Source organism: Triturus cristatus, chromosome 6, assembly GCF_964204655.1.
Source record: "Triturus cristatus chromosome 6, aTriCri1.1, whole genome shotgun sequence".
NCBI classification, from domain to species: domain Eukaryota; kingdom Metazoa; phylum Chordata; class Amphibia; order Caudata; family Salamandridae; genus Triturus; species Triturus cristatus.
The window spans coordinates 100,293,615-100,316,884 of record NC_140589.1 but is presented as its reverse complement, the minus strand read 5'-3'; the positions used below and the strand labels follow the sequence as shown (position 1 = coordinate 100,316,884).

The window sequence follows — 23,270 nt, the reverse complement described above, 5'->3', positions numbered from 1 at the left end:
GCTGCTTAAATTTAGATACTCCACCCTATGTTGTGACTTTGAGATCCCTTGTTGAAATTGCTTTAGCCAGCCAAGAGGTGGCTATTGTCTCAATTTCAAAGCAGCTTTGAGCCGTTCAAGTGGCTGGTGAATAGCACTTTCTCTTTGTTCGCCTCAAAGTTCTAAAGAGTTCTCCATAGGTCCTGCTCTGTACAGATTGTTCAAAGATCTGTTGGAAGTGCATATAATAGGATAAATAAATTGAGGGCATTCCTTTTCAGTACCTCACCTGCATGGCTGTCTGGCCTCTGGAAGATGCTGGGAAAGCAAGTCAGGATGGCCGAGTGGTCTAAGGCGCTGCGTTCAGGTCGCAGTCTCCTCTGGAGGCGTGGGTTCGAATCCCACTTCTGACAAAACTTGAATTCCATTTTCTCTCTCAGTTCCTTTAGAATCTCAGCTAAAAATTGGCAATGTAAATAATATCTGAATAAGTACCAAACTTCAGTTTCAACTGCAAATGCATTTGCCCTATTCTATCTTTAACGTTAATGTAATATTCTTCTAGCACTCGTGGTGTTTTATATTTGTTTTGTGGGGTACTTTAAAAATCTTTTTTATGAAAGAAATGGGTTACATTAAGTCTTGTGATGTTTTAGGTTTCCAATAAGGAGGTTTTAAATTTTATGTCACGTCATTTTCAGATGCTTCATTCAAGAGATGTTTCCACTATAGAATGCAGAGCAAGGGCAAAAATACAAGTGATAGAGCGAGTGAGTGAGAAGGAGTGTTGTGGAAGGAGAGAATGAAACAAAGACAGAGTGAGTGAATGGCAGGCAGGCATAGAAGAGGAGTCTAGTAGTGAAGGAGACCTGCTTTTCCCTGCTCTTGACCTCCCACCCATCCCCAAACAACCACAAACATACCTTCTGTGCAAAGTTGGTATGCAGAATTTCACGCCTCAGCAAGTGAGGGTGAGTCCCAGGCCAGGGGCTAAAGAGCAAAAGAGTGCCTGTGCTCAGACTTTCCCTGCTAGGGATAGTTTATCTGGAACAAGGCCTACTCTCTTGTATCCAGCAAGGATCTAGAAATCCTGCATGAATCTGCAAGGCACATTGGCAGCATAAATTTGCATAAACTGCCCCACCTATTGCCTTCCTACTTCCTGTGCTGTAGTTGTTTGTGTAGAGAGAGAGGTCGCAGGCAAGGAAATGTTGTGAGTCGGATACAGGACCCTAAATAGCTGGTGAGAGGTATGTGGTGTTCTAAAAGCATGAAAACTGTATACCTGTGAAATAAAGTGCCTTCGTATGTGTTCTTCTGTGTTTATTGTCCTGTGCATAAAGTTGCACCTTGTGTTTGAAGGTTTAAATTATTTCAGGCTTGCATGGAGGTAGACGTTTCTGAGTAACTTTTATTCATTTCTTAAAAGCCTATACTGTCAGGATGGCCGAGAGTTCTAAGGCGCTGTGTTTAGGCCACAGTCTCCTTTGGAGGCGTGGGTTCGAATCCCACTTCTGACATGCCTTTTGGAGATTTAATCTCCTTTATCAGGTTAACATCTGATGGAAGTTGCATCTGTTGGTCTTCACTTGGCACGTTATTCCGTTCTCCTCTTGTCAAGAGAGATGGGGTTTCTCATATATTTAGGTTCTATAACGTCTTGCTGACAAAGCGCAATCCTTACCAAATGAGCATAGGACCCATGTAAGAGGTCATCTGGAATAGTCATGCTCTTGTATGCCCTGGCCAGACGGGCCCTGCAAATTTGGAAGAATGCCATGCATCTGGTAGACAACTGGACTCCAGCACACTTACAGCAATTTCCTTAGGGCTTTGATCAGGGGCTGCTTAAATTTAGATACTCCACCCTATGTTGTGACTTTGAGATCCCTTGTTGAAATTGCTTTAGCCAGCCAAGAGGTGGCTATTGTCTCAATTTCAAAGCAGCTTTGAGCCGTTCAAGTGGCTGGTGAATAGCACTTTCTCTTTGTTCGCCTCAAAGTTCTAAAGAGTTCTCCATAGGTCCTGCTCTGTACAGATTGTTCAAAGATCTGTTGGAAGTGCATATAATAGGATAAATAAATTGAGGGCATTCCTTTTCAGTACCTCACCTGCATGGCTGTCTGGCCTCTGGAAGATACTGGGAAAGCAAGTCAGGATGGCCGAGTGGTCTAAGGCGCTGCGTTCAGGTCGCAGTCTCCTCTGGAGTCGTTGGTTCAAATCCCACTTCTGACAGTCCTGTGTTTACTCTAATTATTTTCTTGAGAAATATGATCATTTCCCTCGCAGTGGCTTATAGGATTGTCTTCTTGGAAGAGTGCAGTGAGTTTTATTCTTGCTCTAGCCACTATTGGCCTAAGCTCTGTGCATTTTTTGGTTCCTAATATCTTTCTCACCCTTTAGATGAAAATGCAGCATGGGGTCAGGATGGCCGAGTGGTCTAAGGCGCTGCGTTAAGGCCGCAGTCTCTCCTGGAGGCGTGGGTTCGAATCCCACTTCTGACAAAACTTGAATTCCATTTTCTCTCTCAGTTCCTTTAGAATCTCAGCTAAAAATTGCCAATGTAAATAATATCTGAATAAGTACCAAACTTCAGTTTCAACTGCAAATGCATTTGCCCTATTCTATCTTTAACGTTAATGTAATATTCTTCTAGCACTCGTGGTGTTTTATATTTGTTTTGTGGGGTACTTTAAAAATCTTTTTTATGAAAGAAATGGGTTACATTAAGTCTTGTGATGTTTTAGGTTTCCAATAAGGAGGTTTTAAATTTTATGTCACGTCATTTTCAGATGCTTCATTCAAGAGATGTTTCCACTATAGAATGCAGAGCAAGGGCAAAAATACAAGTGATAGAGCGAATGAGTGAGAAGGAGTGTTGTGGAAGGAGAGAATGAAACAAAGACAGAGTGAGTGAACGGCAGGGAGGCATAGAAGAGTAGTCTAGTAGTGAAGGAGACCTGCTTTTCCCTGCTCTTGACCTCCCACCCATCCCCAAACAACCACAAACATACCTTCTGTGCAAAGTTGGTATGCAGAATTTCACGCCTCAGCAAGTGAGGGTGAGTCCCAGGCCAGGGGCTAAAGAGCAAAAGAGTGCCTGTGCTCAGACTTTCCCTGCTAGGGATAGTTTATCTGGAACAAGGCCTACTCTCTTGTATCCAGCAAGGATCTAGAAATCCTGCATGAATCTGCAAGGCACATTGGCAGCATAAATTTGCATAAACTGCCCCACCTATTGCCTTCCTACTTCCTGTGCTGTAGTTGTTTGTGTAGAGAGAGAGGTCGCAGGCAAGGAAATGTTGTGAGTCGGATACAGGACCCTAAATAGCTGGTGAGAGGTATGTGGTGTTCTAAAAGCATGAAAACTGTATACCTGTGAAATAAAGTGCCTTCGTATGTGTTCTTCTGTGTTTATTGTCCTGTGCATAAAGTTGCACCTTGTGTTTGAAGGTTTAAATTATTTCAGGCTTGCATGGAGGTAGACGTTTCTGAGTAACTTTTATTCATTTCTTAAAAGCCTATACTGTCAGGATGGCCGAGAGTTCTAAGGCGCTGTGTTTAGGCCACAGTCTCCTTTGGAGGCGTGGGTTCGAATCCCACTTCTGACATGCCTTTTGGAGATTTAATCTCCTTTATCAGGTTAACATCTGATGGAAGTTGCATCTGTTGGTCTTCACTTGGCACGTTATTCCGTTCTCCTCTTGTCAAGAGAGATGGGGTTTCTCATATATTTAGGTTCTATAACGTCTTGCTGACAAAGCGCAATCCTTACCAAATGAGCATAGGACCCATGTAAGAGGTCATCTGGAATAGTCATGCTCTTGTATGCCCTGGCCAGACGGGCCCTGCAAATTTGGAAGAATGCCATGCATCTGGTAGACAACTGGACTCCAGCACACTTACAGCAATTTCCTTAGGGCTTTGATCAGGGGCTGCTTAAATTTAGATACTCCACCCTATGTTGTGACTTTGAGATCCCTTGTTGAAATTGCTTTAGCCAGCCAAGAGGTGGCTATTGTCTCAATTTCAAAGCAGCTTTGAGCCGTTCAAGTGGCTGGTGAATAGCACTTTCTCTTTGTTCGCCTCAAAGTTCTAAAGAGTTCTCCATAGGTCCTGCTCTGTACAGATTGTTCAAAGATCTGTTGGAAGTGCATATAATAGGATAAATAAATTGAGGGCATTCCTTTTCAGTACCTCACCTGCATGGCTGTCTGGCCTCTGGAAGATACTGGGAAAGCAAGTCAGGATGGCCGAGTGGTCTAAGGCGCTGCGTTCAGGTCGCAGTCTCCTCTGGAGGCGTTGGTTCAAATCCCACTTCTGACAGTCCTGTGTTTACTCTAATTTTTTTCTTGAGAAATATGATCATTTCCCTCGCAGTGGCTTATAGGATTGTCTTCTTGGAAGAGTGCAGTGAGTTTTTTTCTTGCTCTAGCCACTATTGCCCTCAGCTCTGTGCATTTTTTGGTTCCTAATATCTTTCTCACCCTTTAGATGCAAAAGCAGCATGGGGTCAGGATGGCCGAGTGGTCTAAGGCGCTGCGTTAAGGCCGCAGTTTCTCCTGGAGGCGTGGGTTCGAATCCCACTTCTGACAAAACTTGAATTCCATTTTCTCTCTCAGTTCCTTTAGAATCTCAGCTAAAAATTGGCAATATAAATAATATCTGAATAAGTACCAAACTTCAGTTTCAAATGCATTTGCCCTATTCTATCTTTAACGTTAATGTAATATTCTTCTAGCACTCGTGGTGTTTTATATTTGTTTTGTGGGGTACTTTAAAAATCTTTTTTATGAAAGAAATGGGTTACATTAAGTCTTGTGATGTTTTAGGTTTCCAATAAGGAGGTTTTAAATTTTATGTCACGTCATTTTCAGATGCTTCATTCAAGAGATGTTTCCACTATAGAATGCAGAGCAAGGGCAAACATACAAGTGATAGAGCGAGTGAGTGAGAGAGAAGGAGTGTTGTGGAAGGAGAGAATGAAACAAAGACAGAGTGAGTGAACGGCAGGGAGGCATAGAAGAGTAGTCTAGTAGTGAAGGAGACCTGCTTTTCCCTGCTCTTGACCTCCCACCCATCCCCAAACAACCACAAACATACCTTCTGTGCAAAGTTGGTATGCAGAATTTCACGCCTCAGCAAGTGAGGGTGAGTCCCAGGCCAGGGGCTAAAGAGCAAAAGAGTGCCTATGCTCAGACTTTCCCTGCTAGGGATAGTTTATCTGGAACAAGGCCTACTCTCTTGTATCCAGCAAGGATCTAGAAATCCTGCATGAATCTGCAAGGCACATTGGCAGCATAAATTTGCATAAACTGCCCCACCTATTGCCTTCCTACTTCCTGTGCTGTAGTTGTTTGTGTAGAGAGAGAGGTCGCAGGCAAGGAAATGTTGTGAGTTGGATACAGGACCCTAAATAGCTGGTGAGAGGTATGTGGTGTTCTAAAAGCATGAAAACTGTATACCTGTGAAATAAAGTGCTTTCGTATGTGTTCTTCTGTGTTTATTGTCCTGTGCATAAAGTTGCACCTTGTGTTTGAAGGTTTAAATTATTTCAGGCTTGCATGGAGATAGACGTTTCTGAGTAACTTTTATTCATTTCTTAAAAGCCTATAGTGTCAGGATGGCCGAGAGGTCTAAGGCGCTCTGTTTAGGCCACAGTCTCCTTTGGAGGCGTGGGTTCGAATCCCACTTCTGACATGCCTTTTGGAGATTTAATCTCCTTTATCAGGTTAACATCTGATGGAAGTTGCATCTGTTGGTCTTCACTTGGCACGTTATTCCGTTCTCCTCTTGTCAAGAGAGGTGGGGTTTCTCATATATTTAGGTTCTATAACGTCTTGCTGACAAAGCGCAATCCTTACCAAATGAGCATAGGACCCATGTAAGAGGTCATCTGGAAGAGTCATGCTCTTGTATGCCCTGGCCAGACGGGCCCTGCAAATTTGGAAGAATGCCATTCATCTGGTAGACAACTGGACTCCAGCACACTTACAGCAATTTCCTCAGGGCTTTGATCAGGGGCTGCTTAAATTTGCATACTCCACCCTATGTTGTGACTTTGAGATCCTTTGTTGAAATTGCTTTAGCCAGCCAAGAGGTGGCTATTGTCTCAATTTCAAAGCAGTTTTGAGCCGTTCAAGTGGCTGGTGAATAGCACTTTCTCTTTGTTCGCCTCAAAGTTCTAAAGAGTTCTCCATAGGTCCTGCTCTGTACAGATTGTTCAAAGATCTGTTGGAAGTGCATATAATAGGATAAATAAATTGAGGGCATTCCTTTTCAGTACCTCACCTGCATGGCTGTCTGGCCTCTGGAAGATGCTGGGAAAGCAAGTCAGGATGGCCGAGTGGTCTAAGGCGCTGCGTTCAGGTCGCAGTCTCCTCTGGAGGCGTGGGTTCAAATCCCACTTCTGACAGTCCTGTGTTTACTCTAATTATTTTCTTGAGAAATATGATCATTTCCCTCGCAGTGGCTTATAGGATTGTCTTCTTGGAAGAGTGCAGTGAGTTTTTTTCTTGCTCTAGCCACTATTGCCCTCAGCTCTGTGCATTTTTTGGTTCCTAATATCTTTCTCACCCTTTAGATGAAAAAGCAGCATGGGGTCACGATGGCCGAGTGGTCTAAGGCGCTGCGTTAAGGCCGCAGTCTCTCCTGGAGGCGTGGGTTCGAATCCCACTTCTGACAAAACTTGAATTCCATTTTCTCTCTCAGTTCCTTTAGAATCTCAGCTAAAAATTTGCAATGAAAATAATATCTGAATAAGTACCAAACTTCAGTTTCAACTGCAAATGCATTTGCCCTATTCTATCTTTAACGTTAATGTAATATTCTTCTAGCACTCGTGGTGTTTTATATTTGTTTTGTGGGGTACTTTAAAAATCTTTTTTATGAAAGAAATGGGTTACATTAAGTCTTGTGATGTTTTAGGTTTCCAATAAGGAGGTTTTAAATTTTATGTCACGTCATTTTCAGATGCTTCATTCAAGAGATGTTTCCACTATAGAATGCAGAGCAAGGGCAAAAATACAAGTGATAGAGCGAGTGAGTGAGAGAGAAGGAGTGTTGTGGAAGGAGAGAATGAAACAAAGACAGAGTGAGTGAACGGCAGGGAGGCATAGAAGAGTAGTCTAGTAGTGAAGGAGACCTGCTTTTCCCTGCTCTTGACCTCCCACCCATCCCCAAACAACCACAAACATACCTTCTGTGCAAAGTTGGTATGCAGAATTTCACGCCTCAGCAAGTGAGGGTGAGTCCCAGGCCAGGGGCTAAAGAGCAAAAGAGTGCCTGTGCTCAGACTTTCCCTGCTAGGGATAGTTTATCTGGAACAAGGCCTACTCTCTTGTATCCAGCAAGGATCTAGAAATCCTGCATGAATCTGCAAGGCACATTGGCAGCATAAATTTGCATAAACTGCCCCACCTATTGCCTTCCTACTTCCTGTGCTGTAGTTGTTTGTGTAGAGAGAGAGGTCGCAGGCAAGGAAATGTTGTGAGTCGGATACAGGACCCTAAATAGCTGGTGAGAGGTATGTGGTGTTCTAAAAGCATGAAAACTGTATACCTGTGAAATAAAGTGCTTTCGTATGTGTTCTTCTGTGTTTATTGTCCTGTGCATAAAGGTGCACCTTGTGTTTGAAGGTTTAAATTTTTTCAGGCATGCATTGAGGTAGACGTTTCTGAGTAACTTTTATTCATTTCTTAAAAGCATATACTGTCAGGATGGCCGAGAGGTCTAAGGCGCTGTGTTTAGGCCACAGTCTCCTTTGGAGGCGTGGGTTCGAATCCCACTTCTGACATGCCTTTTGGAGATTTAATCTCCTTTATCAGGTTAACATCTGATGGAAGTTGCATCTGTTGGTCTTCACTTGGCACGTTATTCCGTTCTCCTCTTGTCAAGAGAGATGGGGTTTCTCATATATTTAGGTTCTATAACGTCTTGCTGACAAAGCGCAATCCTTACCAAATGAGCATAGGACCCATGTAAGAGGTCATCTGGAAGAGTCATGCTCTTGTATGCCCTGGCCAGACGGGCCCAGCAAATTTGGAAGAATGCCATTCATCTGGTAGACAACTGGACTCCAGCACACTTACAGCAATTTCCTCAGGGCTTTGATCAGGGGCTGCTTAAATTTGCATACTCCACCCTATGTTGTGACTTTGAGATCCCTTGTTGAAATTGCTTTAGCCAGCCAAGAGGTGGCTATTGTCTCAATTTCAAAGCAGCTTTGAGCCGTTCAAGTGGCTGGTGAATAGCACTTTCTCTTTGTTCGCCTCAAAGTTCTAAAGAGTTCTCCATAGGTCCTGCTCTGTACAGATTGTTCAAAGATCTGTTGGAAGTGCATATAATAGGATAAATAAATTGAGGGCATTCCTTTTCAGTACCTCACCTGCATGGCTGTCTGGCCTCTGGAATATGCTGGGAAAGCAAGTCAGGATGGCCGAGTGGTCTAAGGCGCTGCGTTCAGGTCGCAGTCTCCTCTGGAGGCGTGGGTTCAAATCCCACTTCTGACAGTCCTGTGTTTACTCTAATTTTTTTCTTGAGAAATATGATCATTTCCCTCGCAGTGGCTTATAGGATTGTCTTCTTGGAAGAGTGCAGTGAGTTTTTTTCTTGCTCTAGCCACTATTGGCCTAAGCTCTGTGCATTTTTTGGTTCCTAATATCTTTCTCACCCTTTAGATGAAAAAGCAGCATGGGGTCAGGATGGCTGAGTGGTCTAAGGCGCTGCGTTAAGGCCGCAGTCTCTCCTGGAGGCGTGGGTTCGAATCCCACTTCTGACAAAACTTGAATTCCATTTTCTCTCTCAGTTCCTTTAGAATCTCAGCTAAAAATTGGCAATGTAAATAATATCTGAATAAGTACCAAACTTCAGTTTCAACTGCAAATGCATTTGCCCTATTCTATCTTTAACGTTAATGTAATATTCTTCTAGCACTCGTGGTGTTTTATATTTCTTTTGTGGGGTACTTTAAAAATCTTTTTTATGAAAGAAATGGGTTACATTAAGTCTTGTGATGTTTTAGGTTTCCAATAAGGAGGTTTTAAATTTTATGTCACGTCATTTTCAGATGCTTCATTCAAGAGATGTTTCCACTATAGAATGCAGAGCAAGGGCAAAAATACAAGTGATAGAGCGAGTGAGTGAGAGAGAAGGAGTGTTGTGGAAGGAGAGAATGAAACAAAGACAGAGTGAGTGAACGGCAGGGAGGCATAGAAGAGTAGTCTAGTAGTGAAGGAGACCTGCTTTTCCCTGCTCTTGACCTCCCACCCATCCCCAAACAACCACAAACATACCTTCTGTGCAAAGTTGGCATGCAGAATTTCACGCCTCAGCAAGTGAGGGTGAGTCCCAGGCCAGGGGCTAAAGAGCAAAAGAGTGCCTGTGCTCAGACTTTCCCTGCTAGGGATAGTTTATCTGGAACAAGGCCTACTCTCTTGTATCCAGCAAGGATCTAGAAATCCTGCATGAATCTGCAAGGCACATTGGCAGCATAAATTTGCATAAACTGCCCCACCTATTGCCTTCCTACTTCCTGTGCTGTAGTTGTTTGTGTAGAGAGAGAGGTCGCAGGCAAGGAAATGTTGTTAGTCGGATACAGGACCCTAAATAGCTGGTGAGAGGTATGTGGTGTTCTAAAAGCATGAAAACTGTATACCTGTGAAATAAAGTGCTTTCGTATGTGTTCTTCTGTGTTTATTGTCCTGTGCATAAAGTTGCACCTTGTGTTTGAAGGTTTAAATTTTTTCAGGCATGCATTGAGGTAGACGTTTCTGAGTAACTTTTATTCATTTCATAAAAGCATATACTGTCAGGATGGCCGAGAGGTCTAAGGCGCTGTGTTTAGGCCACAGTCTCCTTTGGAGGCGTGGGTTCGAATCCCACTTCTGACATGCCTTTTGGAGATTTAATCTCCTTTATCAGGTTAACATCTGATGGAAGTTGCATCTGTTGGTCTTCACTTGGCACGTTATTCCGTTCTCCTCTTGTCAAGAGAGATGGGGTTTCTCATATATTTAGGTTCTATAACGTCTTGCTGACAAAGCGCAATCCTTACCAAATGAGCATAGGACCCATGTAAGAGGTCATCTGGAAGAGTCATGCTCTTGTATGCCCTGGCCAGACGGGCCCAGCAAATTTGGAAGAATGCCATTCATCTGGTAGACAACTGGACTCCAGCACACTTACAGCAATTTCCTCAGGGCTTTGATCAGGGGCTGCTTAAATTTGCATACACCACCCTATGTTGTGACTTTGAGATCCCTTGTTGAAATTGCTTTAGCCAGCCAAGAGGTGGCTATTGTCTCAATTTCAAAGCAGCTTTGAGCCGTTCAAGTGGCTGGTGAATAGCACTTTCTCTTTGTTCGCCTCAAAGTTCTAAAGAGTTCTCCATAGGTCCTGCTCTGTACAGATTGTTCAAAGATCTGTTGGAAGTGCATATAATAGGATAAATAAATTGAGGGCATTCCTTTTCAGTACCTCACCTGCATGGCTGTCTGGCCTCTGGAATATGCTGGGAAAGCAAGTCAGGATGGCCGAGTGGTCTAAGGCGCTGCGTTCAGGTCGCAGTCTCCTCTGGAGGCGTGGGTTCAAATCCCACTTCTGACAGTCCTGTGTTTACTCTAATTTTTTTCTTGAGAAATATGATCATTTCCCTCGCAGTGGCTTATAGGATTGTCTTCTTGGAAGAGTGCAGTGAGTTTTTTTCTTGCTCTAGCCACTATTGGCCTAAGCTCTGTGCATTTTTTGGTTCCTAATATCTTTCTCACCCTTTAGATGAAAAAGCAGCATGGGGTCAGGATGGCTGAGTGGTCTAAGACGCTGCGTTAAGGCCGCAGTCTCTCCTGGAGGCGTGGGTTCGAATCCCACTTCTGACAAAACTTGAATTCCATTTTCTCTCTCAGTTCCTTTAGAATCTCAGCTAAAAATTGGCAATGTAAATAAGATGTGAATAAGTACCAAACTTCAGTTTCAACTGCAAATGCATTTGCCCTATTCTATCTTTAACGTTAATGTAATATTCTTCTAGCACTCGTGGTGTTTTATATTTCTTTTGTGGGGTACTTTAAAAATCTTTTTATGAAAGAAATGGGTTACATTAAGTCTTGTGATGTTTTAGGTTTCCAATAAGGAGGTTTTAAATTTTATGTCACGTCATTTTCAGATGCTTCATTCAAGAGATGTTTCCACTATAGAATGCAGAGCAAGGGCAAAAATACAAGTGATAGAGCGAGTGAGTGAGAAGGAGTGTTGTGGAAGGAGAGAATGAAACAAAGACAGAGTGAGTGAACGGCAGGGAGGCATAGAAGAGTAGTCTAGTAGTGAAGGAGACCTGCTTTTCCCTGCTCTTGACCTCCCACCCATCCCCAAACAACCACAAACATACCTTCTGTGCAAAGTTGGTATGCACAATTTCACGCCTCAGCAAGTGAGGGTGAGTCCCAGGCCAGGGGCTAAAGAGCAAAAGAGTGCCTGTGCTCAGACTTTCCCTGCTAGGGATAGTTTATCTGGAACAAGGCCTACTCTCTTGTATCCAGCAAGGATCTGCAAGGTACATTGGCAGCATACATTTGCATAAACTGCCCCACCTATTGATTCCTATTTCCTGTGCTGTAGTTGTTTGTGTAGAGAGAGAGGTCGCAGGCAAGGAAATGTTGTGAGTCGGATACAGGACCCTAAATAGCTGGTGAGAGGTATGTGGTGTTCTAAAAGCATGAAAACTGTATACCTGTGAAATAAAGTGCTTTCGTATGTGTTCTTCTGTGTTTATTGTCCTGTGCATAAAGTTGCACCTTGTGTATGAAGGTTTAAATTATTTCAGGCTTGCATGGAGGTAGACGTTTCTGAGTAACTTTTATTCATTTCTTAAAAGCTTATACTGTCAGGATGGCCGAGAGGTTTATGGCGCTGTGTTTAGGCCACAGTCTCCTTTGGAGGCGTGGGTTCGAATCCCACTTCTGACATGCCTTTTGGAGATTTAATCTCCTTTATCAGGTTAACATCTGATGGAAGTTGCATCTGTTGGTCTTCACCTGGCACGTTATTCCGTTCTCCTCTTGTCAAGAGAGATGGGGTTTCTCATATATTTAGGTTCTATAACGTCTTGCTGACAAAGCGCAATCCTTACCAAATGAGCATAGGACCCATGTAAGAGGTCATCTGGAAGAGTCATGCTCTTGTATGCCCTGCCCAGACGGGCCCAGCAAATTTGGAAGAATGCCTTGCATCTGGTAGACAACTGGACTCCAGCACACTTACAGCAATTTCCTCAGGGCTTTGATCAGGGGCTGCTTAAATTTGCATACTCCACCCTATGTTGTGACTTTGAGATCCCTTGTTGAAATTGCTTTAGCCAGCCAAGAGGTGGCTATTGTCTCAATTTCAAAGCAGCTTTGAGCCGTTCAAGTGGCTGGTGAATAGCACTTTCTCTTTGTTCGCCTCAAAGTTCTAAAGAGTTCTCCATAGGTCCTGCTCTGTACAGATTGTTCAAAGATCTGTTGGAAGTGCATATAATAGGATAAATAAATTGAGGGCATTCCTTTTCAGTACCTCACCTGCATGGCTGTCTGGCCTCTGGAAGATGCTGGGAAAGCAAGTCAGGATGGCCGAGTGGTCTAAGGCGCTGCCTTCAGGTTGCAGTCTCCTCTGGAGGCGGGGGTTCAAATCCCACTTCTGACAGTCCTGTGTTTACTCTAATTTTTTTCTTGAGAAATATGATCATTTCCCTCGCAGTGGCTTATAGGATTGTCTTCTTGGAAGAGTGCAGTGAGTTTTTTTCTTGCTCTAGCCACTATTGCCCTAAGCTCTGTGCATTTTTTGGTTCCTAATATCTTTCTCACCCTTTAGATGCAAAAGCAGCATGGGGTCAGGATGGCCGAGTGGTCTAAGGCGCTGCGTTAAGGCCGCAGTCTCTCCTGGAGGCATGGGTTCAAATCCCACTTCTGACAAAACTTGAATTCCATTTTCTCTCTCAGTTCCTTTAGAATCTCAGCTAAAAATTGGCAATGTAAATAATATCTGAATAAGTACCACACTTCAGTTTCAACTGCAAATGCATTTGCCCTATTCTATCTTTAACGTTAATGTAATATTCTTCTAGCACTCGTGGTGTTTTATATTTGTTTTGTGGGGTACTTTAAAAATCTTTTTTATGAAAGAAATGGGTTACATTAAGTCTTGTGATGTTTTAGGTTTCCAATAAGGAGGTTTTAAATTTTATGTCACGTCATTTTCAGATGCTTCATTCAAGAGATGTTTCCACTATAGAATGCAGAGCAAGGGCAAAAATACAAGTGATAGAGCGAGTGAGTGAGAAGGAGTGTTGTGGAAGGAGAGAATGAAACAAAGACAGAGTGAGTGAATGGCAGGGAGGCATAGAAGAGGAGTCTAGTAGTGAAGGAGACCTGCTTTTCCCTGCTCTTGACCTCCCACCCATCCCCAAACAACCACAAACATACCTTCTGTGCAAAGTTGGTATGCAGAATTTCACGCCTCAGCAAGTGAGGGTGAGTCCCAGGCCAGGGGCTAAAGAGCAAAAGAGTGCCTGTGCTCAGACTTTCCCTGCTAGGGATAGTTTATCTGGAACAAGGCCTACTCTCTTGTATCCAGCAAGGATCTAGAAATCCTGCATGAATCTGCAAGGCACATTGGCAGCATAAATTTGCATAAACTGCCCCACCTATTGCCTTCCTACTTCCTGTGCTGTAGTTGTTTGTGTAGAGAGAGAGGTCGCAGGCAAGGAAATGTTGTGAGTCGGATACAGGACCCTAAATAGCTGGTGAGAGGTATGTGGTGTTCTAAAAGCATGAAAACTGTATACCTGTGAAATAAAGTGCTTTCGTATGTGTTCTTCTGTGTTTATTGTCCTGTGCATAAAGTTGCACCTTGTGTTTGAAGGTTTAAATTATTTCAGGCTTGCATGGAGGTAGACGTTTCTGAGTAACTTTTATTCATTTCTTAAAAGCCTATACTGTCAGGATGGCCGAGAGGTCTAAGGTGCTGTGTTTAGGCCACAGTCTCCTTTGGAGGCGTGGGTTTGAATCCCACTTCTGACATTCCTTTTGGAGATTTAATCTCCTTTATCAGGTTAACATCTGATGGAAGTTGCATCTGTTGGTCTTCACTTGGCACGTTATTCCGTTCTCCTCTTGTCAAGAGAGATGGGGTTTCTCATATATTTAGGTTCTATAATGTCTTGCTGACAAAGCGCAATCCTTACCAAATGAGCATAGGACCCATGTAAGAGGTCATCTGGAAGAGTCATGCTCTTGTATGCCCTGGCCAGACGGGCCCTGCAAATTTGGAAGAATGCCATTCATCTGGTAGACAACTGGACTCCAGCACACTTACAGCAATTTCCTCAGGGCTTTGATCAGGGGCTGCTTAAATTTGCATACTCCACCCTATGTTGTGACTTTGAGATCCCTTGTTGAAATTGCTTTAGCCAGCCAAGAGGTGGCTATTGTCTCAATTTCAAAGCAGTTTTGAGCCGTTCAAGTGGCTGGTGAATAGCACTTTCTCTTTGTTCGCCTCAAAGTTCTAAAGAGTTCTCCATAGGTCCTGCTCTGTACAGATTGTTCAAAGATCTGTTGGAAGTGCATATAATAGGATAAATAAATTGAGGGCATTCCTTTTCAGTACCTCACCTGCATGGCTGTCTGGCCTCTGGAAGATGCTGGGAAAGCAAGTCAGGATGGCCGAGTGGTCTAAGGTGCTGCGTTCAGGTCGCAGTCTCCTCTGGAGGCGTGGGTTCAAATCCCACTTCTGACAGTCCTGTGTTTACTCTAATTTTTTTCTTGAGAAATATGATCATTTCCCTCGCAGTGGCTTATAGGATTGTCTTCTTGGAAGAGTGCAGTGAGTTTTTTTCTTGCTCTAGCCACTATTGCCCTCAGCTCTGTGCATTTTTTGGTTCCTAATATCTTTCTCACCCTTTAGATGAAAAAGCAGCATGGGGTCAGGATGGCTGAGTGGTCTAAGGCGCTGCGTTAAGGCCGCAGTCTCTCCTGGAGGCGTGGGTTCGAATCCCACTTCTGACAAAACTTGAATTCCATTTTCTCTCTCAGTTCCTTTAGAATCTCAGCTAAAAATTGGCAATGTAAATAATATCTGAATAAGTACCAAACTTCAGTTTCAACTGCAAATGCATTTGCCCTATTCTATCTTTAACGTTAATGTAATATTCTTCTAGCACTCGTGGTGTTTTATATTTCTTTTGTGGGGTACTTTAAAAATCTTTTTTATGAAAGAAATGGGTTACATTAAGTCTTGTGATGTTTTAGGTTTCCAATAAGGAGGTTTTAAATTTTATGTCACGTCATTTTCAGATGCTTCATTCAAGAGATGTTTCCACTATAGAATGCAGAGCAAGGGCAAAAATACAAGTGATAGAGCGAGTGAGTGAGAGAGAAGGAGTGTTGTGGAAGGAGAGAATGAAACAAAGACAGAGTGAGTGAACGGCAGGGAGGCATAGAAGAGTAGTCTAGTAGTGAAGGAGACCTGCTTTTCCCTGCTCTTGACCTCCCACCCATCCCCAAACAACCACAAACATACCTTCTGTGCAAAGTTGGCATGCAGAATTTCACGCCTCAGCAAGTGAGGGTGAGTCCCAGGCCAGGGGCTAAAGAGCAAAAGAGTGCCTGTGCTCAGACTTTCCCTGCTAGGGATAGTTTATCTGGAACAAGGCCTACTCTCTTGTATCCAGCAAGGATCTAGAAATCCTGCATGAATCTGCAAGGCACATTGGCAGCATAAATTTGCATAAACTGCCCCACCTATTGCCTTCCTACTTCCTGTGCTGTAGTTGTTTGTGTAGAGAGAGAGGTCGCAGGCAAGGAAATGTTGTTAGTCGGATACAGGACCCTAAATAGCTGGTGAGAGGTATGTGGTGTTCTAAAAGCATGAAAACTGTATACCTGTGAAATAAAGTGCTTTCGTATGTGTTCTTCTGTGTTTATTGTCCTGTGCATAAAGTTGCACCTTGTGTTTGAAGGTTTAAATTTTTTCAGGCATGCATTGAGGTAGACGTTTCTGAGTAACTTTTATTCATTTCTTAAAAGCATATACTGTCAGGATGGCCGAGAGGTCTAAGGCGCTGTGTTTAGGCCACAGTCTCCTTTGGAGGCGTGGGTTCGAATCCCACTTCTGACATGCCTTTTGGAGATTTAATCTCCTTTATCAGGTTAACATCTGATGGAAGTTGCATCTGTTGGTCTTCACTTGGCACGTTATTCCGTTCTCCTCTTGTCAAGAGAGATGGGGTTTCTCATATATTTAGGTTCTATAACGTCTTGCTGACAAAGCGCAATCCTTACCAAATGAGCATAGGACCCATGTAAGAGGTCATCTGGAAGAGTCATGCTCTTGTATGCCCTGGCCAGACGGGCCCAGCAAATTTGGAAGAATGCCATTCATCTGGTAGACAACTGGACTCCAGCACACTTACAGCAATTTCCTCAGGGCTTTGATCAGGGGCTGCTTAAATTTGCATACACCACCCTATGTTGTGACTTTGAGATCCCTTGTTGAAATTGCTTTAGCCAGCCAAGAGGTGGCTATTGTCTCAATTTCAAAGCAGCTTTGAGCCGTTCAAGTGGCTGGTGAATAGCACTTTCTCTTTGTTCGCCTCAAAGTTCTAAAGAGTTCTCCATAGGTCCTGCTCTGTACAGATTGTTCAAAGATCTGTTGGAAGTGCATATAATAGGATAAATAAATTGAGGGCATTCCTTTTCAGTACCTCACCTGCATGGCTGTCTGGCCTCTGGAATATGCTGGGAAAGCAAGTCAGGATGGCCGAGTGGTCTAAGGCGCTGCGTTCAGGTCGCAGTCTCCTCTGGAGGCGTGGGTTCAAATCCCACTTCTGACAGTCCTGTGTTTACTCTAATTTTTTTCTTGAGAAATATGATCATTTCCCTCGCAGTGGCTTATAGGATTGTCTTCTTGGAAGAGTGCAGTGAGTTTTTTTCTTGCTCTAGCCACTATTGGCCTAAGCTCTGTGCATTTTTTGGTTCCTAATATCTTTCTCACCCTTTAGATGAAAAAGCAGCATGGGGTCAGGATGGCTGAGTGGTCTAAGACGCTGCGTTAAGGCCGCAGTCTCTCCTGGAGGCGTGGGTTCGAATCCCACTTCTGACAAAACTTGAATTCCATTTTCTCTCTCAGTTCCTTTAGAATCTCAGCTAAAAATTGGCAATGTAAATAAGATGTGAATAAGTACCAAACTTCAGTTTCAACTGCAAATGCATTTGCCCTATTCTATCTTTAACGTTAATGTAATATTCTTCTAGCACTCGTGGTGTTTTATATTTCTTTTGTGGGGTACTTTAAAAATCTTTTTATGAAAGAAATGGGTTACATTAAGTCTTGTGATGTTTTAGGTTTCCAATAAGGAGGTTTTAAATTTTATGTCACGTCATTTTCAGATGCTTCATTCAAGAGATGTTTCCACTATAGAATGCAGAGCAAGGGCAAAAATACAAGTGATAGAGCGAGTGAGTGAGAAGGAGTGTTGTGGAAGGAGAGAATGAAACAAAGACAGAGTGAGTGAACGGCAGGGAGGCATAGAAGAGTAGTCTAGTAGTGAAGGAGACCTGCTTTTCCCTGCTCTTGACCTCCCACCCATCCCCAAACAACCACAAACATACCTTCTGTGCAAAGTTGGTATGCACAATTTCACGCCTCAGCAAGTGAGGGTGAGTCCCAGGCCAGGGGCTAAAGAGCAAAAGAGTGCCTGTGCTCAGACTTTCCCTGCTAGGGATAGTTTATCTGGAACAAGGCCTACTCTCTTGTATCCAGCAAGGATCTGCAAGGTACATTGGCAGCATACATTTGCATAAACTGCCCCACCTATTGATTCCTATTTCCTGTGCTGTAGTTGTTTGTGTAGAGAGAGAGGTCGCAGGCAAGGAAATGTTGTGAGTCGGATACAGGACCCTAAATAGCTGGTGAGAGGTATGTGGTGTTCTAAAAGCATGAAAACTGTATACCTGTGAAATAAAGTGCTTTCGTATGTGTTCTTCTGTGTTTATTGTCCTGTGCATAAAGTTGCACCTTGTGTATGAAGGTTTAAATTATTTCAGGCTTGCATGGAGGTAGACGTTTCTGAGTAACTTTTATTCATTTCTTAAAAGCTTATACTGTCAGGATGGCCGAGAGGTTTATGGCGCTGTGTTTAGGCCACAGTCTCCTTTGGAGGCGTGGGTTCGAATCCCACTTCTGACATGCCTTTTGGAGATTTAATCTCCTTTATCAGGTTAACATCTGATGGAAGTTGCATCTGTTGGTCTTCACCTGGCACGTTATTCCGTTCTCCTCTTGTCAAGAGAGATGGGGTTTCTCATATATTTAGGTTCTATAACGTCTTGCTGACAAAGCGCAATCCTTACCAAATGAGCATAGGACCCATGTAAGAGGTCATCTGGAAGAGTCATGCTCTTGTATGCCCTGCCCAGACGGGCCCAGCAAATTTGGAAGAATGCCTTGCATCTGGTAGACAACTGGACTCCAGCACACTTACAGCAATTTCCTCAGGGCTTTGATCAGGGGCTGCTTAAATTTGCATACTCCACCCTATGTTGTGACTTTGAGATCCCTTGTTGAAATTGCTTTAGCCAGCCAAGAGGTGGCTATTGTCTCAATTTCAAAGCAGCTTTGAGCCGTTCAAGTGGCTGGTGAATAGCACTTTCTCTTTGTTCGCCTCAAAGTTCTAAAGAGTTCTCCATAGGTCCTGCTCTGTACAGATTGTTCAAAGATCTGTTGGAAGTGCATATAATAGGATAAATAAATTGAGGGCATTCCTTTTCAGTACCTCACCTGCATGGCTGTCTGGCCTCTGGAAGATGCTGGGAAAGCAAGTCAGGATGGCCGAGTGGTCTAAGGCGCTGCCTTCAGGTTGCAGTCTCCTCTGGAGGCGGGGGTTCAAATCCCACTTCTGACAGTCCTGTGTTTACTCTAATTTTTTTCTTGAGAAATATGATCATTTCCCTCGCAGTGGCTTATAGGATTGTCTTCTTGGAAGAGTGCAGTGAGTTTTTTTCTTGCTCTAGCCACTATTGCCCTAAGCTCTGTGCATTTTTTGGTTCCTAATATCTTTCTCACCCTTTAGATGCAAAAGCAGCATGGGGTCAGGATGGCCGAGTGGTCTAAGGCGCTGCGTTAAGGCCGCAGTCTCTCCTGGAGGCATGGGTTCAAATCCCACTTCTGACAAAACTTGAATTCCATTTTCTCTCTCAGTTCCTTTAGAATCTCAGCTAAAAATTGGCAATGTAAATAATATCTGAATAAGTACCACACTTCAGTTTCAACTGCAAATGCATTTGCCCTATTCTATCTTTAACGTTAATGTAATATTCTTCTAGCACTCGTGGTGTTTTATATTTGTTTTGTGGGGTACTTTAAAAATCTTTTTTATGAAAGAAATGGGTTACATTAAGTCTTGTGATGTTTTAGGTTTCCAATAAGGAGGTTTTAAATTTTATGTCACGTCATTTTCAGATGCTTCATTCAAGAGATGTTTCCACTATAGAATGCAGAGCAAGGGCAAAAATACAAGTGATAGAGCGAGTGAGTGAGAAGGAGTGTTGTGGAAGGAGAGAATGAAACAAAGACAGAGTGAGTGAATGGCAGGGAGGCATAGAAGAGGAGTCTAGTAGTGAAGGAGACCTGCTTTTCCCTGCTCTTGACCTCCCACCCATCCCCAAACAACCACAAACATACCTTCTGTGCAAAGTTGGTATGCAGAATTTCACGCCTCAGCAAGTGAGGGTGAGTCCCAGGCCAGGGGCTAAAGAGCAAAAGAGTGCCTGTGCTCAGACTTTCCCTGCTAGGGATAGTTTATCTGGAACAAGGCCTACTCTCTTGTATCCAGCAAGGATCTAGAAATCCTGCATGAATCTGCAAGGCACATTGGCAGCATAAATTTGCATAAACTGCCCCACCTATTGCCTTCCTACTTCCTGTGCTGTAGTTGTTTGTGTAGAGAGAGAGGTCGCAGGCAAGGAAATGTTGTGAGTCGGATACAGGACCCTAAATAGCTGGTGAGAGGTATGTGGTGTTCTAAAAGCATGAAAACTGTATACCTGTGAAATAAAGTGCTTTCGTATGTGTTCTTCTGTGTTTATTGTCCTGTGCATAAAGTTGCACCTTGTGTTTGAAGGTTTAAATTATTTCAGGCTTGCATGGAGGTAGACGTTTCTGAGTAACTTTTATTCATTTCTTAAAAGCCTATACTGTCAGGATGGCCGAGAGGTCTAAGGTGCTGTGTTTAGGCCACAGTCTCCTTTGGAGGCGTGGGTTTGAATCCCACTTCTGACATTCCTTTTGGAGATTTAATCTCCTTTATCAGGTTAACATCTGATGGAAGTTGCATCTGTTGGTCTTCACTTGGCACGTTATTCCGTTCTCCTCTTGTCAAGAGCGATGGGGTTTCTCATATATTTAGGTTCTATAATGTCTTGCTGACAAAGCGCAATCCTTACCAAATGAGCATAGGACCCATGTAAGAGGTCATCTGGAAGAGTCATGCTCTTGTATGCCCTGGCCAGACGGGCCCTGCAAATTTGGAAGAATGCCATTCATCTGGTAGACAACTGGACTCCAGCACACTTACAGCAATTTCCTCAGGGCTTTGATCAGGGGCTGCTTAAATTTGCATACTCCACCCTATGTTGTGACTTTGAGATCCCTTGTTGAAATTGCTTTAGCCAGCCAAGAGGTGGCTATTGTCTCAATTTCAAAGCAGTTTTGAGCCGTTCAAGTGGCTGGTGAATAGCACTTTCTCTTTGTTCGCCTCAAAGTTCTAAAGAGTTCTCCATAGGTCCTGCTCTGTACAGATTGTTCAAAGATCTGTTGGAAGTGCATATAATAGGATAAATAAATTGAGGGCATTCCTTTTCAGTACCTCACCTGCATGGCTGTCTGGCCTCTGGAAGATGCTGGGAAAGCAAGTCAGGATGGCCGAGTGGTCTAAGGTGCTGCGTTCAGGTCGCAGTCTCCTCTGGAGGCGTGGGTTCAAATCCCACTTCTGACAGTCCTGTGTTTACTCTAATTATTTTCTTGAGAAATATGATCATTTCCCTCGCAGTGGCTTATAGGATTGTCTTCTTGGAAGAGTGCAGTGAGTTTTTTTCTTGCTCTAGCCACTATTGCCCTCAGCTCTGTGCATTTTTTGGTTCCTAATATCTTTCTCACCCTTTAGATGAAAAAGCAGCATGGGGTCAGGATGGCCGAGTGGTCTAAGGCGCTGCGTTAAGGCCGCAGTCTCTCCTGGAGGCGTGGGTTCGAATCCCACTTCTGACAAAACTTGAATTCCATTTTCTCTCTCAGTTCCTTTAGAATCTCAGCTAAAAATTTGCAATGAAAATAATATCTGAATAAGTACCAAACTTCAGTTTCAACTGCAAATGCATTTGCCCTATTCTATCTTTAACGTTAATGTAATATTCTTCTAGCACTCGTGGTGTTTTATATTTCTTTTGTGGGGTACTTTAAAAATCTTTTTTATGAAAGAAATGGGTTACATTAAGTCTTGTGATGTTTTAGGTTTCCAATAAGGAGGTTTTAAATTTTATGTCACGTCATTTTCAGATGCTTCATTCAAGAGATGTTTCCACTATAGAATGCAGAGCAAGGGCAAAAATACAAGTGATAGAGCGAGTGAGTGAGAGAGAAGGAGTGTTGTGGAAGGAGAGAATGAAACAAAGACAGAGTGAGTGAACGGCAGGGAGGCATAGAAGAGTAGTCTAGTAGTGAAGGAGACCTGCTTTTCCCTGCTCTTGACCTCCCACCCATCCCCAAACAACAACAAACATACCTTCTGTGCAAAGTTGGTATGCAGAATTTCACGCCTCAGCAAGTGAGGGTGAGTCCCAGGCCAGGGGCTAAAGAGCAAAAGAGTGCCTGTGCTCAGACTTTCCCTGCTAGGGATAGTTTATCTGGAACAAGGCCTACTCTCTTGTATCCAGCAAGGATCTAGAAATCCTGCATGAATCTGCAAGGCACATTGGCAGCATAAATTTGCATAAACTGCCCCACCTATTGCCTTCCTACTTCCTGTGCTGTAGTTGTTTGTGTAGAGAGAGAGGTCGCAGGCAAGGAAATGTTGTTAGTCGGATACAGGACCCTAAATAGCTGGTGAGAGGTATGTGGTGTTCTAAAAGCATGAAAACTGTATACCTGTGAAATAAAGTGCTTTCGTATGTGTTCTTCTGTGTTTATTGTCCTGTGCATAAAGTTGCACCTTGTGTTTGAAGGTTTAAATTTTTTCAGGCATGCATTGAGGTAGACGTTTCTGAGTAACTTTTATTCATTTCTTAAAAGCATATACTGTCAGGATGGCCGAGAGGTCTAAGGCGCTGTGTTTAGGCCACAGTCTCCTTTGGAGGCGTGGGTTCGAATTCCACTTCTGACATGCCTTTTGGAGATTTAATCTCCTTTATCAGGTTAACATCTGATGGAAGTTGCATCTGTTGGTCTTCACTTGGCACGTTATTCCGTTCTCCTCTTGTCAAGAGAGATGGGGTTTCTCATATATTTAGGTTCTATAACGTCTTGCTGACAAAGCGCAATCCTTACCAAATGAGCATAGGACCCATGTAAGAGGTCATCTGGAAGAGTCATGCTCTTGTATGCCCTGGCCAGACGGGCCCAGCAAATTTGGAAGAATGCCATTCATCTGGTAGACAACTGGACTCCAGCACACTTACAGCAATTTCCTCAGGGCTTTGATCAGGGGCTGCTTAAATTTGCATACTCCACCCTATGTTTTGACTTTGAGATCCCTTGTTGAAATTGCTTTAGCCAGCCAAGAGGTGGCTATTGTCTCAATTTCAGAGCAGCTTTGAGCCGTTCAAGTGGCTGGTGAATAGCACTTTCTCTTTGTTCGCCTCAAAGTTCTAAAGAGTTCTCCATAGGTCCTGCTCTGTACAGATTGTTCAAAGATCTGTTGGAAGTGCATATAATAGGATAAATAAATTGAGGGCATTCCTTTTCAGTACCTCACCTGCATGGCTGTCTGGCCTCTGGAATATGCTGGGAAAGCAAGTCAGGATGGCCGAGTGGTCTAAGGCGCTGCCTTCAGGTCGCAGTCTCCACTGGAGGCGGGGGTTCAAATCCCACTTCTGACAGTCCTGTGTTTACTCTAATTTTTTTCTTGAGAAATATGATCATTTCCCTCGCAGTGGCTTATAGGATTGTCTTCTTGGAAGAGTGCAGTGAGTTTTTTTCTTGCTCTAGCCACTATTGGCCTAAGCTCTGTGCATTTTTTGGTTCCCAATATCTTTCTCACCCTTTAGATGAAA

At 43.4% G+C, this 23,270-nt stretch overlaps 19 non-coding genes across 19 annotated transcripts; all 19 read left to right on the top strand.

The window, feature by feature from the left end:
* The first annotated feature begins 309 nt into the window (after positions 1 to 309).
* TRNAL-CAG (transfer RNA leucine (anticodon CAG)) lies at positions 310 to 392 on the top strand. Its single transcript has one exon. It is a non-coding gene; the product is annotated as a tRNA-Leu (tRNA).
* Positions 393 to 2,400: 2,008 nt separating this feature from the next.
* On the top strand, positions 2,401 to 2,483 carry TRNAL-AAG (transfer RNA leucine (anticodon AAG)). The gene has a single exon. It is a non-coding gene; the product is annotated as a tRNA-Leu (tRNA).
* Positions 2,484 to 4,491: 2,008 nt separating this feature from the next.
* TRNAL-AAG (transfer RNA leucine (anticodon AAG)) lies at positions 4,492 to 4,574 on the top strand. The gene has a single exon. It is a non-coding gene; the product is annotated as a tRNA-Leu (tRNA).
* A 1,737-nt stretch (positions 4,575 to 6,311) lies between these two features.
* Positions 6,312 to 6,394, top strand: TRNAL-CAG (transfer RNA leucine (anticodon CAG)). The gene has a single exon. It is a non-coding gene; the product is annotated as a tRNA-Leu (tRNA).
* A 1,297-nt stretch (positions 6,395 to 7,691) lies between these two features.
* On the top strand, positions 7,692 to 7,774 carry TRNAL-UAG (transfer RNA leucine (anticodon UAG)). Its single transcript has one exon. It is a non-coding gene; the product is annotated as a tRNA-Leu (tRNA).
* A 632-nt stretch (positions 7,775 to 8,406) lies between these two features.
* On the top strand, positions 8,407 to 8,489 carry TRNAL-CAG (transfer RNA leucine (anticodon CAG)). Its single transcript has one exon. It is a non-coding gene; the product is annotated as a tRNA-Leu (tRNA).
* A 186-nt stretch (positions 8,490 to 8,675) lies between these two features.
* Positions 8,676 to 8,758, top strand: TRNAL-AAG (transfer RNA leucine (anticodon AAG)). The gene has a single exon. It is a non-coding gene; the product is annotated as a tRNA-Leu (tRNA).
* Positions 8,759 to 9,786: 1,028 nt separating this feature from the next.
* On the top strand, positions 9,787 to 9,869 carry TRNAL-UAG (transfer RNA leucine (anticodon UAG)). Its single transcript has one exon. It is a non-coding gene; the product is annotated as a tRNA-Leu (tRNA).
* A 632-nt stretch (positions 9,870 to 10,501) lies between these two features.
* TRNAL-CAG (transfer RNA leucine (anticodon CAG)) lies at positions 10,502 to 10,584 on the top strand. The gene has a single exon. It is a non-coding gene; the product is annotated as a tRNA-Leu (tRNA).
* A 1,272-nt stretch (positions 10,585 to 11,856) lies between these two features.
* TRNAL-UAG (transfer RNA leucine (anticodon UAG)) lies at positions 11,857 to 11,939 on the top strand. Its single transcript has one exon. It is a non-coding gene; the product is annotated as a tRNA-Leu (tRNA).
* Positions 11,940 to 12,840: 901 nt separating this feature from the next.
* On the top strand, positions 12,841 to 12,923 carry TRNAL-AAG (transfer RNA leucine (anticodon AAG)). Its single transcript has one exon. It is a non-coding gene; the product is annotated as a tRNA-Leu (tRNA).
* A 1,739-nt stretch (positions 12,924 to 14,662) lies between these two features.
* On the top strand, positions 14,663 to 14,745 carry TRNAL-CAG (transfer RNA leucine (anticodon CAG)). The gene has a single exon. It is a non-coding gene; the product is annotated as a tRNA-Leu (tRNA).
* Positions 14,746 to 14,931: 186 nt separating this feature from the next.
* Positions 14,932 to 15,014, top strand: TRNAL-AAG (transfer RNA leucine (anticodon AAG)). The gene has a single exon. It is a non-coding gene; the product is annotated as a tRNA-Leu (tRNA).
* A 1,028-nt stretch (positions 15,015 to 16,042) lies between these two features.
* On the top strand, positions 16,043 to 16,125 carry TRNAL-UAG (transfer RNA leucine (anticodon UAG)). Its single transcript has one exon. It is a non-coding gene; the product is annotated as a tRNA-Leu (tRNA).
* A 632-nt stretch (positions 16,126 to 16,757) lies between these two features.
* Positions 16,758 to 16,840, top strand: TRNAL-CAG (transfer RNA leucine (anticodon CAG)). The gene has a single exon. It is a non-coding gene; the product is annotated as a tRNA-Leu (tRNA).
* A 1,272-nt stretch (positions 16,841 to 18,112) lies between these two features.
* On the top strand, positions 18,113 to 18,195 carry TRNAL-UAG (transfer RNA leucine (anticodon UAG)). Its single transcript has one exon. It is a non-coding gene; the product is annotated as a tRNA-Leu (tRNA).
* Positions 18,196 to 19,096: 901 nt separating this feature from the next.
* TRNAL-AAG (transfer RNA leucine (anticodon AAG)) lies at positions 19,097 to 19,179 on the top strand. The gene has a single exon. It is a non-coding gene; the product is annotated as a tRNA-Leu (tRNA).
* A 1,739-nt stretch (positions 19,180 to 20,918) lies between these two features.
* TRNAL-CAG (transfer RNA leucine (anticodon CAG)) lies at positions 20,919 to 21,001 on the top strand. Its single transcript has one exon. It is a non-coding gene; the product is annotated as a tRNA-Leu (tRNA).
* A 186-nt stretch (positions 21,002 to 21,187) lies between these two features.
* On the top strand, positions 21,188 to 21,270 carry TRNAL-AAG (transfer RNA leucine (anticodon AAG)). The gene has a single exon. It is a non-coding gene; the product is annotated as a tRNA-Leu (tRNA).
* The last annotated feature ends 2,000 nt before the right edge of the window (positions 21,271 to 23,270 follow it).